General features: G+C 42.6%; 1 protein-coding gene across 2 annotated transcripts in view; it reads left to right on the plus strand.

Annotated features, from left to right (window-relative positions):
• LOC131433907 (activating transcription factor 7-interacting protein 1) overlaps positions 1-17,819 on the plus strand; it is a 68,871-nt gene that overhangs the window by 24,598 nt on the left and 26,454 nt on the right. The window contains exon 1 of one of the 2 annotated variants that reach the window (XM_058600517.1): positions 13,325-13,393. The exons of the other annotated variant lie outside the window; for it this stretch is intronic. The gene's annotated coding sequence lies outside the window, so the exon portion shown is untranslated. Of the gene's footprint in view, positions 1-13,324; positions 13,394-17,819 lie in introns of those variants that run through there. 2 annotated transcript variants of the gene reach the window in all.

The raw sequence follows: 17,819 nt of genomic DNA on the forward strand, positions 1-17,819 counted from the left end.
TCGAAGTTTCTCATCACGTGATGCGAACCATTGTTCGTTCCAACGTTGACGAAATGCGTTTTTTACACTCCTAACAGCATCTTCTGCTGGGATCGGTCGATTGGTGAAGGGTAGTTGCCTGGCCTCGTTGGCAAGACGATCTGCTTCAGTGTTGCCAGTAATTCCAGCATGTCCAGGGATCCAACAGAATCGGACGGGTCTACCACGTGTTAGTTCTTCTATTTCTTGGATCCACGGATGTTTCGATTTTCCAGCTTCCAGTGCTTGGAGACAGCTGGCAGAGTCCGTCAGTATAACCAAGTTGTTTGTATTTCCGACTGACAATGCCATCTTGAGTGCATAGGCCTCGGCGGAGAAGACACTACATTCTGGTGGTAGGCTACAGATGTTTGGTAAACTGATATGGTACGATGCAGCACCTACTCTATTATCTCCTTTAGAACCGTCGGTGTAAATTACGGTGGATTGTGTAAATTTTGTTGCCAGTAGCTGATGTACTACGGGTAGTACCTTCTCAGGTGGATCCCCTGCTTTTATTGTCTTTTTGACGTCCCAAATAATGACCGGTTTATTCGAGTGCCACTCTCGATCGTGTCTTCTGAGACGCTGTGCAACCTGCGGAAGAGTTGTGTTGGTGTAGAGTTGCATTTGTTCGAGCGCCCGTCGTACTAGCGGAAGGCTGGTATTGTTCTGATCGAGCTCTAAGAGGCGAATGGCTATTTGCACGGTGGTTTGCATTGCTAGTTGCTCGAAGGGAAGCATTCCGCTTTCTGCCATGATCGATACGATCGGACTCGTTATGAAGGCTCCGGAGCTAAACCGTACCATTTTATTGTATGGTGGTGCGAGAATTTGGGAGATCGCTGCGCCGCCTCTGCTAACTATTCCGATTCCGTATGTTAGTTTTGATGTTACCAACGCCGAACCAACCTGTAGCAAAGTTGTACGATTACCACGTGGCAGTTTCGCTCCTATCATTCTCAAGATTTTGAGCCTGGATTCACATGCTTTTTTTGCCATCTTGCAATGTGCTTTGAAGCTCAGCGTGCGGTCAAGGGTTACACCGACGATACGTAGTTGCTTCGTTTTTGGTATAGGGACTCGATCGAGCGTGATGTTACGTATCGGATCACGCCGTGCGTTGGGGCTACAATACATCGTTTCCGATTTAGTAGCGGAGATGGTAAAACCAACACTCTTCGTCCACTTTCCGACAGCTTTAACCGCAGCCTGTAGCTTGCGATGTAGTTTCCGATTTTTTAGACCGTGAACCACGAGGAGGATATCATCTGCGTACAATAGAATTTGAACGCCATTCGGTACGATGTTGAAGATCGGTTGCATCGCGATGAGAAACAGGGTAACCGACAAAACCGATCCTTGGGGGACACCGTTCTCCAGGTCATGCATCTGCGACAGCATTCCTCCTACGCTAACTTGGAACGTCCGTTCAGAGAGAAAACTCTGTAGCATATTAAACATCCGGCCGGCTATTCCCCACTTCTTCAGAGTTCGGAGTATTCCATAGCGCCATGTTGTGTCATATGCTTTGGAGAGGTCCAACGAGGCGATGAGACAATGCTCGTTTTCATTTGGAAGCGATCTTTCCAGTTCAGCGAGATACGTATCGGTACCGCGTCCGCAGCGGAATGCGTGTTGGCGCTTGTCCAGTCTTCCACTTGACTCCAGTTCGGTGATGAGACGTCGGTTGATTATGCGCTCGAATACCTTCGCCATACAGCTGGTCAAAGAAATCGGTCGAAAGGCCGCAGGTCCGAGGTCGTTGCAGTTTGGTTTTGGGAGCGGTACGATAATGGCGTTCCTCCAACTTGTGGGAAAATCTCCGCTATGCCATACTTTATTGAACGTTTCCAACAGTATCATCTTTACGCATAACGGCAGTCGTCGAAGCATGGGGTATCCTATCTGGTCCGGTCCTGTAGATGAGCCTTGCCCTTTGTCAAGTGCCCATAGTAGCTCATCTAGAGTAATGTCGGTGTTATACACGGCCTCGAAACTGTGCAAGTTTGTCAGTCTCTTTCGCTCGGCTTTTTCCTTGGTCATTTGGAAAGATGCGAGATAGCTTGAGGTAGCTGACCGCTCACCGTAATGTTTGGCTAATGCTTCCGCTACTTCTTCGGGGTCGTCAGTGAATCCTTCCTCCTGTTTTAGGACTAGCGAACGGTGCTGTCTGTTACCACGCAGGATGTTAACTGTTTTCCACAGTTCGGTCGTCGTGCTGCTCGGTGAAATTTTCGCTACGAAATCTTCCCATGATTGCTGTCTTGCTGTTTTAACCGCTTTCCGTGCCAGGGATCTGGCTTCCTGAAATTTTTGCAGGGCTTCAGGTCGATGGATGCTGGAAGAGTTACTGCGTCGTAGTTCTCGTAGGCATTTACGTCGTAGTTTTATTGCTTGCTTTACTTCTGGACACCACCATGGTACTGCCTTAGGTCCCGATCGACCGGTAGTTCGGGGGATGGATTCAGTCGCTGCTGCATGGATTGCCTCGGTTAGTTTCACGACGTTCCATTCGTTGCCTGAGCGGGTGGAATCGGCTATGATACGCTCGTATGCGGGCCAATCTGCACGATCGTATAGCCATTTTTGTCGCGTTGTTCGATTGTGTGACCAACCAGGAATAGAGATCTTGATTGGGAAGTGGTCGCTGTTGTGTGTGTCATTCAGAGTTCGCCAGGTGATTCTGCTGGCTAGGCCTTCCGAACAAAAGGAAAGATCTATGGCCGATGCCTTTCCTGTGACCGGGTCGATACGGGTAGGAGAACCGTTATTCAGGATGACAAGTTTATTGATGAGAGTTTTCTCCGCTATAAAACGACCGAGTGTGTCGGTCGATTTCGATCCCCATGCGTAATGATGAGCATTGAAATCTCCCAAAAATATCACTGGCCCTTCAATTTCGTCCATGAAAGCATCCAACTGGTGATGGCAGTCGCGCGCACTGGGTGGTATGTAGATTGACACTACTGTTACCAAAACCGGTTTGTGGATTCGTACGGCAATCAGATGGAGACTGGTGTTCGTAGATATCCGTTCGAAAGGCGTGCCGTAGCGGATGGCGAGGCCCACTCCGTGTTGCCAGTAGTGCTCGGTGTTTGTTTTGAGTAACAGTGTGTAATTTTTGCCTACGTAGTCTGATGGAATGATCGCCTCATTGACCTTCGTCTCTTGAAGGGCAACCACGCAGGGCTCATATTCGGCGATGAGCTGTTTCAGTTCGCTAATATTAGCTCGTAATCCACGCATGTTCCACTGTAACGCGAAAGTTCTGTCGGAAACGTTTTTCTTGATCGATGGTGTTGTGGATCGCTCTGTGGTTGTAGGTGATGGAGATCGATGACTTTGACTAGGAGGCGATGGTTCACCGGTGGAAAGTCGGGAGGAGAATTGCAAGGGCTGTATATCCGCGGGGTAGGGACAGCCCTTTTCCCCCCGATCGATCCCTTCCAATGATGGAAGTGGGGAAGCTACTTTCATCTCTTCTTCCCCAACCCGGGACGTCATGACGAAATCTGAAAAGGAGATTGGTGCCACGGCATTATCCATTCTTGTGGAACGGAAAGTAGGACTGACCTGTAGGACATTTTGTCCCACAGTGCCAGTCGCTGTCAAACGTTCTACACTACTCTCTTCCGATCTACTGACAGCGGCCAGCACTGGGGAAAAGCTTTGTGTAGATTCTGTCCGCCTATTCGGTGATGCTGCTGTTTTCGTTTCATCGAACGGCGAGGTTTTGTCAGGCGAGAGGCTTCGTAGTTGTATTGGACTTGGAGTCTCACCGGTGGAAAGTCGGGAGGAGAATTGCAAAAGCTGTATATCCGGGGGATAGGGACAGCTTTTTTCCCCCCAATCGATCCCTTCCCCTAGAGGAAGTGGGGAAGCTACTTTCATCTCTTCTTCCCCAGCCCGGGATTCCTTTGTCATTGTTTCGGCAATGGCCGGCCCTGGAGCAAGACTTTGTGAGGATTTGTTTCTTTGTGTTTGGTCATGAAGTATCATTATCGGTGAATCTGTGGTGAAGTTGTAGCCATTGGAGTCTGAAGTGTTGCTTTTGGTGTCAGAATTATCTGGAAATATATTGGGCGCGGCAGTACCTGATATGCAGTTTTGAATGGGTTGACTAACCTGTGGGACAACTTGCCCCACAGTACCAACCACTGTCGGGTAAACTACACTACGATTACGATGAAAACAACTGTTGCCGACAGCAGTCGGTACTGGGGAAGTTCTTTGTGTAGTTTTGCAGGTATTCCGTGCCATGGTGTTGAGAGTACTTCCAATATATTCAGTTGGTTGTGTTCTATTGTAGAATTTGTTGCTTTCGTCGGTCACAGAGGAAAAATCGCTGTCAACGGGTGGGGGTGGAACGTCCCGGACAGTTCTTTTAGCCGTCTGTGCTTGCGTTAGAAGGGGTACTACACTTTCCCCGCTTCCAAACCGAGTTTTCTCGTGATCCGTACACGAGCGTGGGTTGTTTTTATTGGTATTTATGCGTTTTTCTTGATTGAAACTATCGAATGAGCTGGCTAGGGGGCGTCTCCGATATCTCAATCTCTTCATCCGAATACGTCATCGGTTCGCTTGTGTCTAGTGTGATAGTAGCTGTTTTCTTCGGGGGAGGACTTTGGCTATCTGTATACGTTTGTGGTTTTTTGGTTATGTTCATGTTTTGTTTTGGTGGTCTTCCGCGTTTTGTTTCTTGAATGGCTGGAGAGTTATTCCTTGATCTTGTTACTGGTCCTAATATTGTTGGCGTTATGTTTTGTTCTTTGCTGTGAAAAGATTTTTCCTGCGTGGCTATTTGATGTTTAAGTTGCTGGATGTATGCCATCATTTGTTCCATTTTTTCCTCTTTGCGTTTGGATGCTTCTAAGAGTTTTACAATTTGTTCGTCTTTTTGTTTCATAGTTAGTTCCATTTCCTTCAGTTTCTTTTCGATCCTTGTTTGCTGTGCCGTAGCCTGTGCGTAGCTTCCCTGGGTCTGTTGTTCTGCTCTCTTTCTAGCTTCTGGGAAAGTTATGTTTTCGCGAACCTTTATTTTAATGATTTCGACTTCCTTCTTGTACACCGGACATTGACGGTTCGATGGGCGATGATCTCCTTTGCAGTTTCGACAAAATTGTGCTTCATTACATTCTTCCTCTCCATGCTGCTCACCAGAACAGTTGAAGCAACGTTTTGGGCCTGGGCATCGCATACGAGTATGGCCGAAGTTGAAGCAATTATAGCAAAGCATTGGATTCGGAAAGTATGGGCGAGTCGATATGTGTAACAGACCGATTTTTATGTGTTTCGGGTACGTTGTCTTGCAGAACGTAAGAATTAATGCTGGTGTATTTACTCTATTCCCACCTTCACTTCGTGTTATTCGCTGTACTCGAATTACTCCCTGGCTGAGAATCTCCGCTAGAACATCTTTTTCTTCCATTTGTATTAGGTCATAGCATGTTATGACGCATCGACTAACATTCAAATTTGGGTGGGCTTCGATTACTACTTCGGTACCATCAATCAGTTGTGTCATTTTCAGTAGCTTTGTTACTTGACTGGGGTCCCGTACTCTTAGAGTATACCGTGTACCTTGTGCTTCGGTGTTTGCATCCTCGATTGGTCCACCTGCAGCATTCTCCACAGATTTACCGATTATGAACGGATTTCTTGGGAGCGGTATGTCATTTTTTCCCTTAAGTTGCAGGAAAGTTAGTTCCCCGAATTTGTTTGTTGGGTCCATGAACGTCGGAAGTCTACGTCCATACGACCCCCCTGGGTCGCCGCTGCTAGCAGCAGCCATTCAAAATGACGTTGGGTGAATCAATGGGTCACCTGTTACCAATCCCAGATAGGAAAAATCGATAATAAGGATAGATCCTACCTTGTTTGCACCTTCAACGTAGGAGATTTACTGGAACGCCCTCTGATGTTATTAGCCACACTACTAATACACAGTTTAGTATTAAAAAAAACCACACAAAAAAAATTGTTTTTTTTTAATTTTTTATTTTTTTGAAAACTTTTTTCCGTTTAACAGATTGGAGAAAAAACTTCCGTTCAGATCGCCGTCTTTGCAATCGGCCCCAATAGTGAATGGAACAGAGCAGGTAGTCAAGTAGCGATATGGCGCTAAGCGGAGAAGAAGTGTTTCACTGCATATGGCACTATACAGTACAGCAGATTCACTGTATGGATTCACGGTTATTTACAAAATTTAGTAATCACTATCTCGATGCATTTAGAATTTAGTAATCACTATTTTCATATCACTGTACGTATGTTGGTTTAACTGTACGAACGTTGCTTTAACAGGCGCCACTCCACAGCTGCGGTAAAAGCGGCTGGGTAGCCGGGCCAATGGCCGTTTGTTTTGTTCACTAAACTGCGTGGGTATTCACAAAACTTCGCATTTAAACACTTGTTCACCGATTTTCGTGAATTTTTCACTGCACACTTTTGAAACTTCCACCTAATTAGCTACAGGATGATTTCTCACCACCGTGATTGCGGAAAACGCGAAAAATACCGTGTATTACTCAGGAGCGCACGTAGTTGTTACCATACAAGACGGTGTTTCCAACTTCGATGAATAATAATAATAATAATAATAATAATAATAATAATAATAATAATAATAATAATAATAATAATAATAATAATAATAATAATAATAATAATAATAATAATAATAATAATAATAATAATAATAATAATAATAATAATAATAATAATAATAATAATAATAATAATAATAATAATAATAATAATAATAATAATAATAATAATAATAATAATAATAATAATAATAATAATAATAATAATAATAATAATAATAATAATAATAATAATAATAATAATAATAATAATAATAATAATAATAATAATAATAATAATAATAATAATAATAATAATAATAATAATAATAATAATAATAATAATAATAATAATAATAATAATAATAATAATAATAATAATAATAATAATAATAATAATAATAATAATAATAATAATAATAATAATAATAATAATAATAATAATAATAATAATAATAATAATAATAATAATAATAATAATAATAATAATAATAATAATAATAATAATAATAATAATAATAGATGATGTAATAAACAACAGAATTATATGTTGTAATATACTATGATAAACATTGCACTTTAGGATGGGCTTCAACCTACAAGCCATTTCGCACCCTCTCATTCTGCTACTGCAACGCAGAAGGCGATAGCACCCAGTCGACGCCGTTCTATTGACCAAATGTCAAAGCATCCGTGTCTTGAGTAGCTGGCGACGAGTAGCTGGCGACGAGTAGCCATGGACCGAGTTATGTGGAGATGTATGCTTGATACAACAAAGGACACCCCACGACTGTAGCTGTTAGACACGACACACATACCTCCTTCTAAATCTTAGAAATTGAGCGGTTCACCTTCCCATAGAACTTCCGTGTATCATTTACGCGGTACAGCTGTTCCATCACTTCGCGATCACGATCTTCTTGGCTGTACTATCGCTACGTAGTTGTTCGAGATTGAGTCTCGGCGTTCGTGTGTGACGAGTATTGTGCATCGTCGATAATTTTGAGGGCATATAAACCGCGACAAGATAGTAGCTCGAATCAATGTTTGAACTGCGGTAGGTGCGTACATTGATGACGTCGAAGAAGAATCGGCCTTCAATGAGAACGTGGTCGATTTGATTTTTCGTATGTTGATCAGGTGATCTTCAGGTGGCTTTGTGGATATCTTTGCGCAGGAAGAAGGTGCTTCGAACTACCATTCCTCGGGAGACAGCAAAGTTCACACATTGTTGGCCGTTGTCGTTGGAAGCCGTATGCAGGATTTCTAGCTCCATTATAGGCTTGCTCATTGTCTCTCGCTCTTGCTGAGCGTTCATGACGCCGATTACGAGTTCATATCTCGTCTTGGGCAGCTGTCGTAGATTCGGTCCAGGTGCGCGTAAAATGTTTCCTTCTCTTCATCGAGTTTCGTCTCATGTGGATAGTGTACGTTGATGGTGCTGCAATTGAAGAAACGAACTTTAATCCTCAACACACACATTCTGTCGCAAATTGGTTCCCATTCAACCATTCAACGCTGCCACATCTTGCCCAACGCTATGAAGCCAGTTCCTAGTTTACTAGATGTACCACCGCTAGTACATCTGTTAGGAGGTAGCCTCTCAATATCTGCTTTTCCACACCTACTGTCCCGTCCAACAAAGTTCCGGTGATCGTACAGTATTCGATCACCCTCTGGGAAGTCAAGCTTCTTCTAATTTGTCGCCTAGATCGATGCCGATTGTTCCGATTTATATTCTCTACTAGATTTTTTGTAACGAGTGTTTCCCGGGCGACTCGTTACATCTGCCCCAACCCCCTGTCTCGCCGGAAAGCCATCGTAGGAGTTTCTTTGTAGTCTGTCACCCCACATAACCGACACCTGTGACAGGTATTTAATTCTGCATACGGTAGGGTTATCGCGCCCTTGTTCGCGCGCACCCTCTCATTCTGCTGATATCGCGGAAGGCGGTAGCACCCAGTCGATGCCGGTTATCGTAAGGCACAGGTGGAGGCATGAAATAGGGACTTGTGACTGACGACACACCATTAGGTGAACAAGTGCTGGGAATCTATTGTCGGTTGAGAGTTTACTAAGGTTTGATTCCCATGTAGTTGTCTGTATCTTGTATTCCTTCAACCATCTTCAAAAATCACCGCACTAAGTTGCTCTTCCATTGGTAGCGCTGACTCCAGCTGAAGCGTGTTTTCCTCGGTAGTATAAACACTACATAACTGCTCGAGATTGAGTCTTGGCATTCGTGTGTGAGAAGTGTTGTACTCCGTCGATGGTCTTGAGCGCATATTAAGCACGACTGGATAGCATTTCAAATCAATGTTTGCACTGGAGTAGATGCGAACGTTGAATCTCCAATCGATGAGAACAATTTTCCGATTGTGGTGATCTCCAGGAACTGTGGATATCTTAGAGGAGGAAGAAGATCGAGCTACTATTTTTCGGGTGTTCACGCATCGCCATTTAATGTCGCATACAGGCCCTCGAGCTGATCACAGACATGCACATTAACTCCCGGCCTCCCTGAGCGTTTATGCCTCCTTAGCTGAGTGTAGAATGCTTTTTTATTCTCATTGGGTCTCGTTTCTTATGGGCAGTATACGTTGATGATGCTTTTATTGAAGAAACGGCTTTTGATATTCAATCCGCATAGCCTGTCACTGTTTGATTGTCACCCAATCATGTGCTGATGTCATATTATCAATACGTTATGGCGAATAAGGTGTTTTTGCGGGGTGATCTTCAATATGAAGAAAACAGCTGCCGAAAGTCAAAGTGGGAAGAAGGTGCTTCGAACTACCATTCCTCGGGAGACAGCAAAGTTCACACATTGTTGGCCGTTGTCGTTGGAAGCCGTATGCAGGATTTCTAGCTCCATTATAGGCTTGCTCATTGTCTCTCGCTCTTGCTGAGCGTTCATGACGCCGATTACGAGTTCATATCTCGTCTTGGGCAGCTGTCGTAGATTCGGTCCAGGTGCGCGTAAAATGTTTCCTTCTCTTCATCGAGTTTCGTCTCATGTGGATAGTGTACGTTGATGGTGCTGCAATTGAAGAAACGAACTTTAATCCTCAACACACACATTCTGTCGCAAATTGGTTCCCATTCAACCATTCAACGCTGCCACATCTTGCCCAACGCTATGAAGCCAGTTCCTAGTTTACTAGATGTACCACCGCTAGTACATCTGTTAGGAGGTAGCCTCTCAATATCTGCTTTTCCACACCTACTGTCCCGTCCAACAAAGTTCCGGTGATCGTACAGTATTCGATCACCCGCTGGGAAGTCAAGCTTCTTCTAATTTGTCGCCTAGATCGATGCCGATTGTTCCGATTTATATTCTCTACTAGATTTTTTGTAACGAGTGTTTCCCGGGCGACTCGTTACATCTGCCCCAATCCCCTGTCTCGCCGGAAAGCCATCGTAGGAGTTTCTTTGTAGTCTGTCACCCCACATAACTGACACCTGCGACAGGTATTTAATTCTGCATACGGTAGGGTTATCGCGCCCTTGTTCGCGCGCCCTTGTTCGCGCGCACCCTCTCATTCTGCTGATATCGCGGAAGGCGGTAGCACCCAGTCGATGCCGGTTATCGTAAGGCACAGGTGGAGGCATGAAATAGGGACTTGTGACTGACGACACACCATTAGGTGAACAAGTGCTGGGAATCTATTGTCGGTTGAGAGTTTACTAAGGTTTGATTCCCATGTAGTTGTATGTATCTTGTATTCCTTCAACCATCTTCAAAAATCACCGCACTAAGTTGCTCTTCCATTGGTAGCGCTGACTCCAGCTGAAGCGTGTTTTCCTCGGTAGTATAAACACTACATAACTGCTCGAGATTGAGTCTTGGCATTCGTGTGTGAGAAGTGTTGTACTCCGTCGATGGTCTTGAGCGCATATTAAGCACGACTGGATAGCATTTCAAATCAATGTTTGCACTGGAGTAGATGCGAACGTTGAATCTCCAATCGATGAGAACAATTTTCCGATTGTGGTGATCTCCAGGAACTGTGGATATCTTAGAGGAGGAAGAAGATCGAGCTACTATTTTTCGGGTGTTCACGCATCGCCATTTAATGTCGCATACAGGCCCTCGAGCTGATCACAGACATGCACATTAACTCCCGGCCTCCCTGAGCGTTTATGCCTCCTTAGCTGAGTGTAGAATGCTTTTTTATTCTCATTGGGTCTCGTTTCTTATGGGCAGTATACGTTGATGATGCTTTTATTGAAGAAACGGCTTTTGATATTCAATCCGCATAGCCTGTCACTGTTTGATTGTCACCCAATCATGTGCTGATGTCATATTATCAATACGTTATGGCGAATAAGGTGTTTTTGCGGGGAGATCTTCAATATGAAGAAAACAGCTGCCGAAAGTCAAAGTGGTTTGCTTGATTGAAAAATGTCAATTTCGATTAGGAAAGCGGAGCGCAACCAAAGTTTGAAGGGTAAGAATTAGAGGAATTGCTCGATCATGAGTCGTCACAAGCGTAAGAAAAACTTGTGAAATCCCTCTGCTAACCATTCGCCAACATTCAAAAGCAATGATCCGAAAGGTAGGCAAACGGGTGCCGTATGAATTGAAGTAAAGGAACGACGAACGCCGGTTCTTCATCATGCATCATCATCGACGGCCGTTCAGAATATTCATGGCCTGAATATTTTGCTCAAGAAATAAAAAAAATATCGATTCGAGAATTGCGGCCAAACCCGTCTAATTTTTATAAAGAGCATCTATGAATTACCAGAAAAATGAGAAAATATTATGACTAACGATGGACAATACTTTTAATATTGAATTTGCAACTACTTTTGTCCCTAAAATATATCCAGTACCGGTTGTGTTCTCCATAAACCATTCGAACGTGTTGTGTGAATATGATATGAATCTAAATTTTTCCAAATCGGTGCAGCCAGTGCGTATCGTTGGTTGATTACGATAATGACTAATATTAATATCCACATAAAATTAAAACGGAACCTATGATATCATAAAATCTTTAATTCAAATTTAAGTTTGTAGAAATGGATCCGACCTTTGCTCAGAAAATTGAGTAACATTATTCAACTCACACAGACATTACTCAACTCGATAAGCTGAGTGGAGTGATTGTATAATTGTTCTATTTGAGAAAGGCAAAACGACAGCTGAAAATTTACTTTGGATCAAATCTAATGTATTGATGCCGATGAGTGAAATTATGGAAAGATACAAATAAGAGCAACTACCCTTTGTTAAGTAACACTATACTTAGTGAGATTCAACATTTTACTATACATCCTCTATAAACGTTCAATTCCCCGTGCGGTTTCAGTCTAATGCCATTGAATTTATGATTTATTTTCAATGAAGTGTGAAACCCTTACTTATACTGTATGTGTTTCCTTTGAACCTGTCAGCTTTAGAATAGAGTAGCTCTTAAAATTTCTCTCTCAGCTCGGTATATTGATTGATTCGAATTGATGAGTGAAATTCGGGGCGTTCTATTTAAAGTATTGCCTTGTCTTAGTTTTTGTAATTTTCTATGAAGCGAAATTGATAAACAAGTATTCCGATTGGACTGTTCACTACAAATTTTCGGTACATCTAGCGTCTCATAACGCTACTTTCGCTCTTCGTTGCATGATGGACGTTTCTTTCGTACATAACTTTCGCAGATACTTTTGGGATGACTGCACTGTAGAGATCACGGTACAAATGATGTGGGATGAGCGCAGGAGAGACCAAAAAAGGTTAGCGATGTTTGTTGCTTGCTACGCCGTCTGTGTGGAATTTATATGAACATTTCAGGATCGGCGATTGAAAAACTGCAGATCGATATCTGTTAGTTGATTTCGATGGCAGATAAAATTGGGAACAAAATCAATCGAATTTCGGAGTTAAAGATTGTTATGTTATAAAGAGAAACTCTACGACTGCATGAAGACTGGGTTACCATAAAACGGTGGCAGCCATTTTGCTTTTATTATTGATTTTTCTCTTGGTGCGGTTTTGTTTGCTGTATAGAATTGATATCTATCAGTATTATTATTTTAAGTATTCTACTTCATGAGATTACCAAATTATTCTGCAAACTGAAACTTTTCTATAGGTTTTTAAGCAATTTGTTGGGGTCTTGATACAATGGCTCAGATTGTGCGAACCGAAATTCAACGGTGGAATGATTTGAGCATTACAAAATAAAACATTTATAATTACTGTTTTTACATCACATATTCCTGTCAATTATATTGATCAACTGATTAATTTTAGTTCGTACAGTATGAGTGATTTTCGTTAGTTACGTAAACAGGTTTTTTATCGCTTCTTGTGTGTGCCCTTCTCTCTGCGTTGTTATATGCAGCGTCAAATGGTGCAATTTTTCGATCTTTCTCTTGTCTCTTGATTTAATGCTTTTGTTTGGCAATTGTAATACAATGTCTTGAGTGATGTGCGAATTAAATAATAAACTTTATTTTCGTTGTACTTTTTATTTTTACCCTTCCGTATGGTGAGGAATAAGGAACAAAATGAAGTAAAAAATTTTCCTTATATTGAATATAAAATTATAAGTGTTTTATAGTATTCTCAGAGATTACAATTGTTTTAAAATTTCATGCAATCGTTCTAGCCAATCGGCTTTTTTCGGCATCGTTCGGCTTGACGAATCGAGCAACGATTGAGGTTAGGTTGCTTGTGGCATCCGGGCTGTACAAACGGCTTGCTAGTGTTTGTGCAGTGCTGCTAGCAGTGAGACGTGGAATAGTTGGTTCCCTTAGCCGTGTATTATTCAGCTCCTCCGACGGTAAGAGCCAATTTTATTTGACAACACATTCAATTCTTACGCTGGTGTTGCGTCAGTAGGAGGTAAACTGGTTACGCTCAAATTTGAGGTAGTGTAATCAGTGCTTTACATATGAAGTACGAGTGTAGATAACGAGAACGCTGGTGTTTAATCACTTCGTGCACTTCCTCTACGTATTTCAATATAAATGCGACGCCACCAATCGGAGTCGCTGATATTACTAATTTCAGAATATGGGACTGACTCTTAATTGGCTCGTCCACAGAATGTGCTACGCGTTGTGAAAAATGAATGATATCTTCTTTTTCAACGCTTATAGATATTAAGCTCAAGCTTGCGATTGAATTTTTTTCAGTTCTCGTACGCGGCCTGAGTATATCCCGCTAAAATGTTTTTCTTTGTTCTGACATCATCATCCGTTTCCAAAAAGACAACTACACAGAAAAAAATAATGAATTTTGCAGGTGACAGAATTCTACAAACGATACAATTCACAACTACTTAATTTTTTAAATGGCGCAATATTCCACTCGCACAGAATTTTACATGTTCCGAGTGTAATTTGCCCTCGGCTACCAAGCGCCGCTGTATGGATTTATATTTATCAATTATTCAATGACCGGATATGAGCTCTGCGGTTCAGTCGAGTAACCGATGCGCTTGTGATCTAATGTTTCTCGGTTCAAGTCGCGCTGCTGCTATCGATTTTTTTTTATTTCATTCGAATTCAAGACGTGTATTTTTCAAATCACACAATTTTACATGTTCTTGAATATAAATTTGTATGAAATATGACGCTCCATTTAAGTGCATCTTATAAGATGTAAAATCACAAGATTTTTTCGATCTGTGTAGAATGGGAGCCTACGTGAAAATCAGTGAGAAAACCTTACTCCTGCTTAGCGATATTAGTTTTGTTTTCTTTTGTTCGGAGATAGTCAGAAATATTTTAACGGTTATTTCATATTCAATTTTTGGAATTATAAAGTTTTATTATGGCAAGGAATTGTTGGAATGAGGGGACATTGGGACAATTTCGTGCAATGGATAACGACACCGTAACCTTATGTAGACAACCGCTTCGCTGAATTCGAAAAGTATTCTAAACAGTTTCACTATCCGAAAGATTATCCCCCGTCTGTTCGTGTTTTCCGGAAGCACTTTCTTCCATCTTTCCGGCATTTTAGAACATTATTTGCCTATTGAATTTTAAAATTGTGCCTTTCACAGTAGTTTTGTGTCTACAGTGAAAAAGATAACACTTTTGAATCGTTTGAGCCACCCACGACACGTCGATTTAAACAAATCTTCCACCCGTAAGATTCCAGGAATTACCGATAGATCTTAGCCTTACTTTCCTGCATATTAACGAATAGTAGTATCGCTTCCTGCAAGTGATATAATTTGTCATAATTTTCCATCGACAAAATCTCAGGTAGGTGGGTTATATCAGAGACATAACTGGATGATGTCAATACTAATAATCAAGGTCGTTCATCTTCTTCGGTGCTATACACTGTCAGTGATTTTGCCTCGAATGCTATATTACTGGTTTAAGTTCAGATCAGATTCAGGTTATTCTATGTTACTGATTCACAACATAGTTCTGTAGTGTTCTTCGCTGTCTCTATCAAACGTCTCCATGTAGCTCGATTCATGGCCGCTCTTTGTCAGCCACTCAAGGCCCGGCTACTGCATAAATCCCCTTCTACTTGACCGATAAACCAGATCAGATTCAAGAACCATTTTCACTTGGTTGCCCATCACAGTCGTCCAACATTTGCTGTACGTACGATAGGTGGTTCTCCAAGCAGCTGTATTCCATTTGCACTCCGCCATACATGGTTCGCAACACCTTCGTCTTGCCATCTGGAATCATCTCATCCTAAATTCAATTCACCGGCCACTACCGATCGCCAGCTGAAAGCTGGATTCTCGAGAACCCGCGACCCCGATACTACATTATATAATGATACTATTCTAGTTTTAAGTTAGACGATAATTAAGATTAGTAAATACCCTTGGCATCTTAGAGCTTAAGCAGTGTGCCTTAATATTATATTATATTATTGAATAAAAAAAAAACACCTTCGTCTCGAAAACACTAAGAACTAAGAGTTAAGGTTTCTTGGTGAAATTGTCCAGGACTCGTAGCCATAGACCTCAATCGGTCCAACGAGCGATTTTCTGCTAAAATATTCCTCTGCTGGTATCATTATCGGTGGTCACCAGTGTGCCCAAATACACGAGCTTGTCATTAACTTCGATATAATCACCGTATATCAATATTCGTGGTGTATCTTCTTTGGAGCCTCTTCCTTTAACTTACCTTACCTAACAGCTATAGGCCTGGGGTGTCCTTTGCTGTATCAAGCATACGTCTCCACATAACTCGGTCCATGGCTGCTCGTCGCCAGCCACTCAAGGCACGGATGCTTCTGAGATCACCCTTCACTTGATCGATCCACCTTGCTCGCTGCGCTCCTCTTCTTCTTGTACCAGTCGGATTAGATTCAAGAACCATTTTCACTGGGCTGTGGTCCGACATCCTTATGACATGCCCAGCCCACCGTAGACGTCCGATTTTAGCTGTCCGTACGATAGGTGGTTCTCCTAGCAGCTGTTGCAATTCGTGATTCATACGCCGTCTCCACGTTCCGTCTTCCATCTGCACTCCGCCATAGATGGTCCTCAGTACCTTTCTTTCGAAAACACTGAGAGCGCGTTGGTCCTCTGCCAACATAGTCCAGGTCTCGTGGCCATGGAGAACAACCGGTCTAATGAGCGTTTTGTAGATGGTCAATTTCGTGCGGTGGCGTACTTTTCTCGATCGGAGGGTTTTTCTGAGTCCAAAGTATGCACGATTCCCTGCCAAAATACGTCTATGAATTTCTCTGCTGGTGTCATTATCGGCGGTCACCAGTGAGCCCAAATACACGAACTCGTCAACCACCTCGATATCGTCACCGTCTATCAATATTCGTGGTGGGAGGCGTAGTGTTTCTTCTCTAGAGCCTCTTCCTCTCATGTATTTGGTTTTCGACGCATTTATGGCCAGTCCGATACACCTAGCTTCAGCTTTCAGTCCGATGTAGGTTTCCGTCATCTTCTAAAGGTTACGTGTCACAATATCAATATCGTCAGCGAAGCAAAAAGTTGTACGGACTTTCGGAAGATCGTGCCACTCGTGTCGATCCTCGCTCTTCGAATCACACCTTCCAGGGCAATATTGAACAAGATACAAGAAAGTCTATCACCTCTCCGAGATTCGAAGGGACTCGAGAGCGTCCCAGATACTCGGACGTAGCACATCACTCTATCCATCGTTGCTTTGACCAATCGCGTCAGTTTATCCGAACCGCGACAAGGTAGTGGTCAGAATCAATATTGGCACTGCGGTAAGTGCGGACATTGATGACGTCGGAGAAGAATCACCCGTCGATGAGAACGTGGTCGATTTGATTTTCCGTATGTTGATCAGGTGATCTCCAGGTGGCTTTGTGGATATCTTTGCGGGGGAAGAAGGTACTTCGAACTACCATTCCTCGGGAGGCTGCAAAGTTTACGCATGGTTGGCCGTTGTTATTCGATGCGGCATGCAGGCTGTTCGACCCGATTACCGGTCGGTATATTGCCTCCCTTCCTACCTGGGCATTCATGTCACCGATGACAATTTTTATGTCTCTGCGTGGGCAACCGTCATAGGCTTGTTCCAGCTGCACGTAGAACGCTTCTTTCTCGTCATCGGGTCTCCCTTCATGTGGGCAGTGCACGTTGATGATGCTGTAATTGAAAAAACGGCCTTTTATTCTCAACTTACACATCCTAGCGTTGATCGGCTGCCACCCAATCACTCGCTGACGCATCTTGCCCAGCACTATAAAGCTAGTTCCCAGCTCGTTCGTTGTGCCACAGCTTTGGTAGAAAGTAGCCGCTCGATGTCCGCTTTTCCACACCTTCTGTTCCATCCAACAAAGCTCCTGCAGCGCTACGACGTCGAAGCTGCGAGGATTTAGTTCGTCGTATATTATCCTGTCGCAGCCTGCGAAACCTAGCGACTTGCAGTTCCATGTTCCAAGTTTCCAATCGTAGTCCTTATTTCGTGGTCTAAGCCGATTGTTCCGGGTCGTATTCTCTCCTGTATTATTCGTAATACATTGGTTCCTTGTAGTGGCATATTCTAAAAAAAATTATAAAATAATTTTGAATCATCAAACAAAGGTTATATTGGTTATATTGATTGATCTGGGCAGCCGACTACCGAGAAAACATTTTTATTTTATCAAACAAACAAATATTTTTTTACTATTTATTCAATATATCGATATATGTTATCTCTGTTATCAACTTTGTAATATTAATGGATTTGCACAATAGTTGATTTTTATTATTCAATTCATAATCTTGAAAGACGTGCAATAACGTG

This window comes from Malaya genurostris, chromosome 3, assembly GCF_030247185.1.
Source record: "Malaya genurostris strain Urasoe2022 chromosome 3, Malgen_1.1, whole genome shotgun sequence".
In the NCBI taxonomy this organism is placed as follows: domain Eukaryota; kingdom Metazoa; phylum Arthropoda; class Insecta; order Diptera; family Culicidae; genus Malaya; species Malaya genurostris.